The sequence below is a fragment of the Onychomys torridus genome, chromosome 4 (assembly GCF_903995425.1).
Source record: "Onychomys torridus chromosome 4, mOncTor1.1, whole genome shotgun sequence".
Classification (NCBI taxonomy): Eukaryota; Metazoa; Chordata; class Mammalia; order Rodentia; family Cricetidae; genus Onychomys; species Onychomys torridus.
The window spans coordinates 99,015,200-99,027,273 of NC_050446.1; positions in this window are offsets into that span (position 1 = coordinate 99,015,200).

A 12,074-nucleotide genomic window follows, 5' to 3' on the forward strand; every position below is an offset into this window, starting at 1 on the left:
ATTTGTGCACTAGTGGTATGAATATCTCGGGACATAATCAACAGTGGTCCGATGGGATTTAAGACTAGCTCAACAGTATTATGACCCAGGCCAAGAAGCCATGGCTAGAGAGGCCAGAGACCTTAGAAGAGATCCTACTATTATCATTTTGCCAAAATGATATCATACCGGTCTTTTAAATGCTTGGACTCATAGATTGGTCCAGCACACACCCCTCATTAGGAAGCTTCCTTTGGCAGTGAATTGAGACTAATACAGAAAACCACAGAGGATCAGTTGCAGAGTGCTCATCCTGACAGGACCTCTTTATCACTTCCTCTTCCTGCAGGGCTCAGGGAACACTGGAGGAGGAAGTGGAAAGATTGTTAGGAGCCAGAGGTCAGGAAGAACAGTTGCACAATATTTTGTTCTGGACACCATAAGCAGTTACACTCCTGAACTCGCCACAGCTGTCGATGCTGCCTAAGACCTGCAGAGCATCCATCTAGTCCGCGCTCTAGCAGGGGTGGTGGAGCTCACACTGCCCCGCTCTTCCCTCAGAGGCTAACGGCAGTGAATGGCAACTAGGGGAGAGCAAGTAAGTGTTCTTCTAGGCTGGAGAACTTGGTGGGTTGTTCATGCTACAGTGAACAGCCTTGTACCTACGTGTATGTGGGTAACTGTAACTGGACTCGGTATGTCATATATGTTTTCATATGTGTATACTTGTGTATGTGTATGGTGAGACAGAGAACAGGATGGGGGAGAAAGATAAGACATGGAACTGGAGGTGGGAGTAAGGGCTGGATTTGATATGAATAAAATGCATTTATGTATGAAGGGAAATTTCCTTTTTAAAACCATTTAAACAAATTAAAGGCATGTCTGACCCTTAATCCAGTTCTACAAAAGACAGAAGACCCTAGGAGAAATACTTCAGACTGAAGGTAAACATACCAAAGAGGTTACAGGGAAAAATAAGCAATATCAGGATAGCTCATCAAAAGAAGTCTAAGAGAACGCCACACAGTCATCAAAGTAGCCAGAATTAATAGACAACTTTCAATATTAACTCTGAATATGAATGATTTCAGTTCCCCAGTAAGAAAACACAGACTAACAGATTGGAGTAGAAACCAGGACTTTTTGCTGCCCTTCAAGAAGCACACCTCATCATCAGAAACAGACACAGCCGTGGAGTGCAAGGACAGAAAAAGATATTCTAAGCAATGGAACCAGGAAACCAGCAGGCATTGTTATTCTGATATTTGATGAAACAGATTCCAAACCATAACTAGTCAGAAGAGATAAAGAACACCACTTCACATACATTAAGGAAATAACCCATCAAGAAAATATAATATTAAATAAATATATGCCAAATACATGTGTATCCAATTTTATAAAACAAATACTACTAACTATAACAAAACAAATTAACCCAAACACAGTAGTTGGGGGGGGGCACTCCCATACCCTACTTTCACCAATAGCCAGACCATCAAAACAAAAATTAAGCAGGCAAACATTATATGACTTCATAAATCAATTAAATTTAGTTGCATAAATTCTCAGGAAAATACTTGAAAACTGAACTCTAAAAGATACCAAAAGGGATTGTTTAACATAGCATAGAGAAGCTAGATGTAAGTACATACAATGATAGCTATCGTTTTTGTTTTTGTTTCTGTTTGTTTTACACAGAAGCAAAAATGATATATACACTGGAGAAAAGAACATCTTTAACAAATGATAATAAAAAGCCTGTGTATCAACATGTAGAAATAATAAAACTGGATTCTTATATCTCACCCTGCAGAGATATCTACAGAACATTCACCCAAACATAAAAAAATGAAATCTTCTATTTTAGACCATATTTTAGGATGTGAATAAACCCTTAACAAATGCAAGCAAATTGAAGTAACATCCTGAATTCTATCTGAGCAAGATGGAGTAAAGTTGGATATCTGCCCCAATAGAAACTACAGAGGTACACAAACGAACAAAACACTACTGAATAAGAACCAGGTCACTGAAGACAGCAGGAAGGAAATAAAAAAAAATTCTAGAATTGAATGAAAATGAAAACTATCAACCACAACAAAGGCATTTATAAGAGGAAATTTGTAATGCTAAACACCTACATCAAAAACAAACACAGAAATGAGAAACCCCCAAGAGACAGCTTAAAGAAGTACCTTAATTCCTCGGAAAAACAAGAACAAGCCGAACTCAAGAGTAATTGACAGGGAGAGATCATTAGGATCAAGGCAGAACTGAATGAAACAAAAGCAGTAAAAATGTATAGAATCTAAGCAAACAAAGAGTGGTTCTTTGAAAAGGTAAGGACAATGGGTAAACTCTTGGATAACTTAACCAAAAGAAAGTAAGACAGCACCCCCAGTGATGCAATTAGATGCAAAGGAAGGCATTACAACAGATGCCAATGAAATGTAAAAATCTACAATCTATTAGGTTGAAAAATGTAAGGAAATAGCTGGATGTATAGGTGCATATGGCCTATTAAAATTGAACCAAGATGACATAAATAATTTAAATGGACCTGTAACCACCAATGAGACTGAAACAGTAATAAAACTCTCCTAACCCCAAACAAAACAAAGTCCCGAAAGAAAACGACAAACAAACAAACCAACAAACAACAACACAGGACAATGTAGATAGATGCACCGCAGAATTCTACTAGGTCTTCAAAGAAGAAAGCACATCAATAGTATTTAAATTATTCTACAAAATAGAACAGGAATTAACACTGTGAAACTCATTTTACAAAGACATCATTACCTCATACAAAGCCCACAAAGGTAGACAATGCAGGTACCAGGAGTAATGAGTCACTGAACAAAAGCCACAGAGCCAAGGAGGAGATGCCACCACAGGAAGTATGGATCAAAGCTACAGTGCCAGTGAAGAGATGCCTCCACAGGAAGTATGGATCAGGGGCCTCCAAATTAATTCAGCCTCCTGCCATTGCCCTTAGTTATCTACCAGGACTGGATGATAAAACCCTGTTATTGAGGACATCACCCATCTTGGATGCATGTTACAGAGGAATCTAGCTATAACTGGGATGGAAGCTCCTCGCTGCTGGCTACCATTCAAAGCATCAGGGGGGGCTATGCAGGTTGCTGTGGGGGAAGGGTTGCAGCATCCCTGGTCTTACCCAGCTGTGAACTCTAGCACTGCAATGCTAACCTGCCAGGTATGATGAGCCCATTGGTTCAACAACAGCATAACCTTTGTGTGAGTCAACAACTTCTTATTGACTAGATTTGAGGCCTTCTCTGTAAGAAGTAATCCATGCTTAATACGGATAACCCCATCCAAACCCCACAACTGAAAGGTCTTGGACCCTAGAGGGGAACCTAATACTGCTGCTTAGCTGAATTGACATAGCAACAAACCACTTCCTAAATGTGTTTGTCTTTTAATGTATGCTGTTTGTGGTATTGTGTTCCCCCAAATATTGTGCACCCTAATAAACTTATCTGGGGTCAGAGACAGAACAGCCACAATATTAAACAAAGAGGATAGGCAGTGGTCGCACGCACCTTTAATCCTAGCATTCCAGAGGCAGAAATCGATCTGTTCAAGGATACAGTCAAGCTTGGTGATTCTCGCCTTTAATCCCAAGAAGTGAGCCTTTAATCCCAGGGAGTGATGGTATAAAGTGGAAAGATGTATAAGGTGTGAAGGCCAGAAACTAGAAGCATTTGGCTGGTTAAGCTTTAAGGCTTTGGAGCAGCAGTTCAGCTGAGATTCATTTTGGATAAGGACTCAGAGGCTTCCAGTCTGAGGAAACAGGATCAGCTGAGGAACTGGCGAGGTGAGGTAGCTGTGGCTTGTTCTGCTTCTCTGATCTTCCAGCATTCACCCCAATACCTGGCTCCAGGTTTGATTTTTAATAACCTTTAAGATTCCTGCTACAGTATGTGGAAGAGTGTTTAGCCTACATGTGTGTCAGTATAGCATGTGAATGCCTGGTGCTCACAGAAGAAAGCATTGGAGCCCCTGGAATTGGAGTTATAGATAGTTATGAGCTGGCTACCCTACAGGTACTGGGAATCAAACCTGGGTCCCCTGGGAGAGCAGTAGAGGCTCCTAAACTTCTGAGATATCTCTCCTGCTCCTAAGTATCTATGTTTATACCCACAGACAACCATACCTTCAGCTTTAATCAGAGAAGCATCCCTGAATAAAGGTGAATGCGGAGACCCATGGCTGTACAAGCTGCTGAGAATAAGGGAAAGCTTAGGGTTCGTCCTGACAAAGATGATAACTCCAACCCCTTAAAGTTCAAGGAACATTTGAAAGAGGAGGCAGAAGGAACATAAGAATTGAAAGATAGGGAGAAGGCTGCTAAATGCCAGCTTTTAAGTACAGGTCATGGCACTGGGTAATGCGTAACAGCTGTGTCTCCAGGCAGTGGGCCCATGTAAGCCAGGCTCGCTAACTGTCAGCTATGGATGAAAAGGGGCTTTACTGGGCCCTATATTTCACTGCTGATATTTTGACAAATAACAGATTCTGGGAGAAGGGAAGGCATAGTATTTAGTTGTATGTCCACACGTTTAGTTGTGATATTACTAGACTTTGACGGTTAGATCCAAATCGAGGAACACACAGTACATCCTTTTAAAGTGTGTGGAATACTAACCAAACAAAACTAATGATATGGGAAAGAGGTTTGTGAGGGAGAAGCAGGGCTGGCAGAGGGGAGAAGGAAATAAAAGACACAGGGAAAGTACTTATGAATAAAAGGAGGGAGGGAGTAGGCACAGTGAGATGCTTTAAGCCACCTTCTTATGTACTAAATGACATCTAGATTTGACGGATGCAATTGTAGATCCAGACAAAGTTACAAAAGGGAAGGAGATCGTACAACAGCTACAAATTTGTGAGTGCTGTAGCGCACATTTAGCTTAAGCAATTTTGTTTCATAAATGTTATTTTTAAGCCGTTAGCCCCACTTAGATCAGCAAGCACAGGTACACTTGATTCCTGTAATTCCAACCTCATGTAGACCAGGCTGGCCTCAGTCTCTTGGTGAGAATGATGTAGGAGGATCAAGGGTCTGAGGCTAACCTGGTCTACATGAGTTTGAGGCTAGCAAGACTGTCTCATGACAAAACAAAACACAATAATGTACTGCAGGCCTGGGCCTCAGAGACTTGCATCAGCCCCACTTGGTTGTGTAGGTTTGAGCCTCAACTTCCTGATGAACCAGAAATGTCCATTTCAAATATTTGCCTGTTGTTGGTTTTTTTTTGCTCTTTTGGGTGTCCCACTACCCAGCTCCCAAATAAATCACTCATGGAGGCTTATTCTTGCTTATGAATGCCCACACTTAGCTTGGCTTGGTTTCTAGCCAGCTTTCCTCCTCTTAAATTATCCATCTACCTTTTGCTTCTGGGCTTTTCCTGTTTTCTTTCCGTAAATCTTACTCTTACTCTGTGGCTTGCTGGTTGTGTAGCTGGGTGGCTGGCCCCGATGTCCTTCCCTTCTCTGGCTCCTTCTTCTTTTCAATTCCCTTCCCAGATTTCTTCTTCTATTTATACTCTCTGCCTGCCAGCCCCACCTATTTCTCTGTCCTGCCTTGTTATTTGCTGTTCAGTTCTTTATTAGACCAGTCAGATGTTTTAGACAGGCACAGTAACACAGTTTCACAGAGTTAAACAAATGCAATATAAACAAAAGTAATACACCTTAAAATAATATTCCACTACATTTGTCCTTGTGGAAGATTTTATATCCTGTGGTAGATTCAGAGAGGGAGAGAAACACCACCCTATGGTTGAATCATGATCCCTGCCATTTATTAACATATAAGCTATTTGAATTTTCTATCCTGCAAAAATAAAATATACTTAGTTTCTAAATCTTTTCAGTTGGGAATAATGTATAAACATTTTGGGGGCATTGTAGAGATTGAATGGGAAAATGTATGTGGGGTAGTGGTGTTCTTGATCACGTAGCCTGGAATAGCAAGGTCAAGTCAGGGCTTAAGTTCCTTGGCATACAAATCACAGAAACACAGATGCCCTTAAAATTCTTCATCTGCTTTCAGCTTGTGACTGACTGCCCCAGGAAGTCACTTCTTTCTGGGTAACAAACCAGGCTCAATCCAGGAGAGTGACTCCAAGTGAAGCCTCTTCTTCTGGTATGAGAGGAGTCTGAAATAAGCATTTTAATTAGATTCATTAAGACAGTTATTACTTGATAATTGAATAGCAACAGATTGCAAACGAACACTTACTGAGGTCTAATAAGTATGTAGGAGAGAGATCTTCTCCTCCCGTAATTCCATCAGCTGTAAACCAGTGTAATTGGAGTCTTACTAACACATTCAAATTGAAGGGAATGTTGAGGCATATAATTGACACTTAGAAGAAACCTGCTTTTCGTTAAGGTGCTTCCATTTTCATACTTATTAAGTGTCTCTTTAAGCTCTTAAATAATTGAGATGAGTGGACAGCAGTAGGTCAAGTGGGTAAGCAAAAATTAAATTCTTAAACAAGTTAATAAATTAGGGAAAGATACATTTAAAATATGAAGTATTACTTCATTGTATCCACAACTTTACATTGACACAAGGAATAATTCAAAACTGCCCATGAAAGAACTTGAGCCACTGAATTGATTCTGTCAAAGACAATGGATTCATTGATTCATTTGTTTGTAAACATCACTTGAGCAACTACAAGTTACACAGACAGAACATGTAGTTTACCATCATTTTGATGATGATGATGAGATAGTGATACCAGAAAACCCTACAGTTTGTTTCAGAATCAAAGCATGCCCGTAGAGCAAAAACAGAAAAACAAGATTCCTTACTCAGTCTTGGCAGGACAGAGTCCTCTTTTGAATTTTAATTCAGACCAGTAGTACAACTATACACCTGCACCTCTGAAATCAGAGTACAGACTTGAGAGGTAGCAGCGTATTTTAATATCTTCAGTACAGTGACTGCCAGATTCTACATGTTCAGGAAGAAAAATTTTAAGTGCTTAAAAATCATAGGTAACCTTTTGTAATGAAAATATTTTTTTTTAATTTTCCTTTAATGGCATTATATTAATATACAATGAGAATTTGGATAATCTGTCTTTTATAGAAACTAACAGTAAGAAAAGAAATTCCATCTATCTATCTATCTATCTATCTATCTATCTTCTGTTTCTCTGTCTGTCTGTCCATCCATCCGTCTGTCCATCTGTCTATCTGCCTATCTCTATGTAACTGCTTATCTAATGGGTGAAGGCTGAGGAAGTCTTTAATACAGACAGAAGTGAAATTTTATGCAGGTTTTCCGTCTACATCAGAGAAAGGATACATAAAGGAAGTAGAGTAAATGATCAGGAGGAAGTTTATTACAGGGCAAAAGCATAGATGTGAGGGGCAAATGCCCTTCTTAAAGCACAATGGAGTGTTGGGTGTTGGGCTTCATAGACAAACGTTAACAGAGAAGAGTATTATCCATGAGATAGAGAAAAGAATGGGTGAAGGATTCCAGGAATGGGTCAGATTTCCACACAATAAGGTTCATTCCTTTTTACCTACCCTTTGAGTGTGCCATAGAGGCAGATGCATGATGGGAAAAAATAGTTTTCCCAGGTAATGATAAGGAAAGGCCGTTGTAAAGAAACTCAGAACAGAGTCTATCAGTCTGCCATGTTTTTGATAGTTTTTGTGAAATGAAGCCTGACAATTGAAGTTTGCTTATTTTTCCTATGCCGTGTGTGTGTATGTGTGTGTGTGTGTGTGTGTGTGTGTGTGTGTGTTTTGACTATAAGAACCTATCCACATCTAACCCTAAAAATCCCCAGCAAAACACAGGACAGTAAAAGCTAAACTGTGCACACGCATGAGTGTTGCTAATGGTTCAATCTCTATTTATAACACAAATTCATAAGGTATCTTGCCTTCTATAAAAATAGTGCTTTTGTTACAAAAGGCCCTAGGAAGCAAAGTGAAAACCACTACTTTGCCTTCTTCATGCTCACACTCAAAGCAGGACTAAATAGCATCTAACTTTGATAGAACGCTAATGGTAAACTTAGGCAGGACACGTACAAATTTGTAAGTGACTTTATTGATGTGACAGTTTTCTCTCTGCTTGACTTTTAGCTCCCTGCTTGTGCCGAGGAGGACAGAGGGGAAGAGGAAACGCCTTCTCCACTATTCTGGTGTCGCTTTGACTTTATTCTCACAGCCATGGTCATGCCAGTCTTGTACTTACAAATCCAACCCCGAATCTAGGAGGCCAGCCTCCTCCTTGTCCTCTTTGTCAGGGATACCATTGTCTCCCTAGTCTCTCATCCTTGCTGTCACAGGCCTACATCTGACACTCCCTTTCCCCTGTCTGGGAGAAATGGATGTCACTAAACTTCATTGCCTTTCTGCTGTGGCATCTCTAAAACGCCATCTCAGCTCCTGTCTCTAAATCCTTCCCCCATGCTTTTATCCATGTGAAGACATACAATGGGCTGATGTGACAAATGGGGGGGATTTATCTAGACTCTGAGAGAATCTCTTGATCACAAAACACTGGGAAACTCCTTTAAGCTACCCTGTGGTGAGTTTAAGAATGCCAAATGGCCCAGCACTCAGGGGAGGCAGAGTCTGGTAGATCTCTGTGAGTTCGAGGCCAGCCTGGTCTAAGATCAAGATCGAGGACAGGCACCAAAACTGCACAGAGAAACCCTGTCTTGAAAACCAAAGCCAACCAAACAAACAAACAAACAAAAAGAAATAAAAAACAATGCCAAATGGGCAGCCCTGAAAACATACCTACATGTAATATTTTAGGGACCGAATGGGCTCTATTTAGGAATATGTACATATATACATGTATGCATTCAATAACAATTAGTAAAATATGGGGTCATGAATTTGAAGGGAAGTAGTCAGGGTTGTGTGGGAGGGTTTGGAAGGAGGAAAGGGAAGGGAGAAATGATGTAATTATACAACCTTTAGTAGCAAACTTCCGAACTCCCCCAACCCCTGACTTGGCCTTGGTTGGTCTCTTCCTTTGAACTGCTCTTTTGTACTCACCGGGATCCCTGGTCAGCTTACCTCTGCCTTTCTTATTTCCCTCAACCAAGTAAATGAACTTCTGTACTGCTGATATGATAGCATCTCCTTTACTCACACACGGCAATCAACACAAAAGTCATCTGTGGCCTCAAGAGCTGTGAGGATCCCTCCCTTCCAGAAAGCAAGCAACTCTTCAGCAGCAGAGCTGGGGTGTCCCTCTGCTGCATTCTGTCTGGACTGAGGGTTTGGAGATCCTAACTGCCCACACCGCAGGCCTAGGCATAAGTCTGGGTCTCTGGAACTGCTGGCCAATCAGCTACAGATTAAGGATCCACAGCCCCAAGTTTGATGAATTTGCAGGAGTGGCCCACAGAACTCAAGGGAACACTGTGCTTCCAGTTCTTAACTTTCTGTAAAGAATATCAATGAAGCTGGCAGATGATGAGGCAGCCAGGGTGAAGTACGTGGGTTCCGAGCACAGGCACTACAGCCATGTCCTCAGGGAACTCCAGCTCCCTGTGGTGGAGTCTCATTGGACTTTCTGTAAAAGCCACATACTCAGTAGTTGTCTGGGAGCTGGAAAAGCCTGTTCTTCTGCATTTTATTGAGGCTTTCTCGCATACCAGATGCTGATGAAGAGACTTGGGAAAGTGGGCAAAACCTGTTTGCCTCCAGCTGTCCTCTTACCTTCTCTGTGCCTGTGTGGCATTCCTTCCCTCAGGGTATGGACAGAAAGTTTCTGGAATATTAGGGTCACAAGATCTGCCCAGTGTCACAAGATCTATCTGTTGAGGGTAGGTTACAGAATTTCTTTATGGCCAGTTCAGAGGCAGACTAGAGGCAAGATTAGAATTTGACCTCCCTTGCAAAAGAGAAGCTCTGTCCTATTGCATGCCTCGGGGAATAGGGGTTACACCAGGAACCCTAACCCTCCAATACAAATGATATCGCATACCTTTGAAACAGTCCTCTAAGGACCATCTCAAGGACGCTGCCATTCATTAAGCACTTCTTACTCGGCAGACACTATATAGTAGTATTTTGTTTAATCCCATTGCAGCTGTACAAGGCAGTTACCGTGATTTCCCTGTTTCTGAATTGGACAAATAAGGTCTGGTTTAAACACCTTGCCAAAGGTCACATGAGAATGAAACCTGATTTTACTCTGGGAACTGACACCAGAGGCCTCGATTTACAGTCAAAGCATTAAGGAGCCACTTGATCAAATATAAGTTTGTTTCTATAGAGTGGACATTTTTGCTGGTCACCCATTCCATATTCAACCCTTCCCTTTCTTAAAATTACATCATTTATCCATTCATTTGTGTGTGTGTGTGTGCATGCCCACACGGGTACATGAACACACACACACAAGTACAGGAGCATATATGCTAAGGCATGCACTTGTACTCACCTTGGCATATGCTCTTGTACTCACCAGTTAGGCTAGGCTGGCTGTCCAGCAAGCCTCTGGCATCCTCTTACCTCTGCCTCCAAAGCACCAGGAATGGAAGCAGGTGCCATTGCAACTATGTTTCCCTGGGGCTCTGGGCATCAAGCTCAGGCCATCACACTTGCACTGGGAAGCACATTGCTGACAGCTGTCTCTCCAGTTCCTTGACCTGGGAGATTTTGAACACCCCTGTCCCTAGGACTCTCCAGGTTGACATCTGTCATCTTGATATAATTATTGCAAGTGCCTCATTTCCCACTCACTATCTTATTTATGAGAATCGGTTATACAATCATCCTAATTTTCCTACAACTTGAAACACATCCTGACTAACCCGTTTAGCTCTTCCTCGGTTTAACGAGTTCTTCTTGGGCTTTTAGCAAATATCCTGCAACTTGAAATGAAGGAACCAGAAAACATAAGACCTCCTAATAGATGCGAAGAGGTAACTTTGACACATCACGTTTGTAAATGCATCTTGCTTTTACCAAGCTAAGTAAAGTTCTTTGGGGGCCTGGATCAAATAAAACCGCCATTTGGGGATGTCAGCTTCTCTAGCAAGCACCTGCCTACTGTAAGGCACACGGAAACTTAGCTGCTGACTGCTCGCAAACATCAATGCCAAGCATCTAGGAGCATCTTACCCACATTCATTTTGTCAGCAGGTGAAGATTATGCTGTTTCTTGCTGCTTAATAAACAGCCAAATGCATCCCTTAGAATAGAAACAACCATGCATGGCTGAGCACCATATTGATGCCCTCAGCACAGAACATCCATGCACACCCTGGGATCCAGGCTGAAAAGGTGTTCTTGGCATCCCACTCAGAAGTGGAGCTGTGTGCTGGGTTAACTACAGGTCCCACCTAGCCATGCTAATTTTAGCTGGGCAAAAGAAAGAGAAAATGAGGAGAAAATGGCCCGAAGGGAGATTAATGATTGGGAACTGTGAATCTGTATCCTGAAAGAAGCACGGTGTTGAGGACATGAGCCCTGGGGAAGAGAAGCAGAATGATTGAGAGAAAAAGCAAAGAAAGATTAAAGTGGGTAAAGTATGGCATCCTTAACTTGAATTCTTACCGCCCTTGGGTTTCTCAACCTTTCTAAGTCTGATAAGAAAAAATTCATAAAGATTTACTTGTTTTCTCCAGCAGAATCCTCATCTTCCTACCCAGTTTTAACTTTAAAATTGCAGTCATGACAACCAGAAAAGTTTGTATAACAGTGTGCCCTGCATGGGCAGAGGACAGGTCTATTATTTTGAGTTGACAGCTGCATATGAAATAGTTATGACTGCTGGAGCAAAGCTTGAAACTCCTCTGGCAGCCCAGCGGCTCCCACGGGAAGCACAGGCCCAGGGTCCTGGATGTCTGAATCTAAGAGACAGGCACCAATGGAAGTGTCCTGATAAAGAACAGGACCAACAAGTAAAAAAAAAAAAAATCACTCTCCCAAATTAGCCAGACACAAAGTCTATATACTGTAGTGAACTTCTATACATTAGAATTGGCATTCACAACAGACACTGTGAAAGTTCACATTAAATTTTTATGCTTTCAGCATCAAATATATTTTATAGA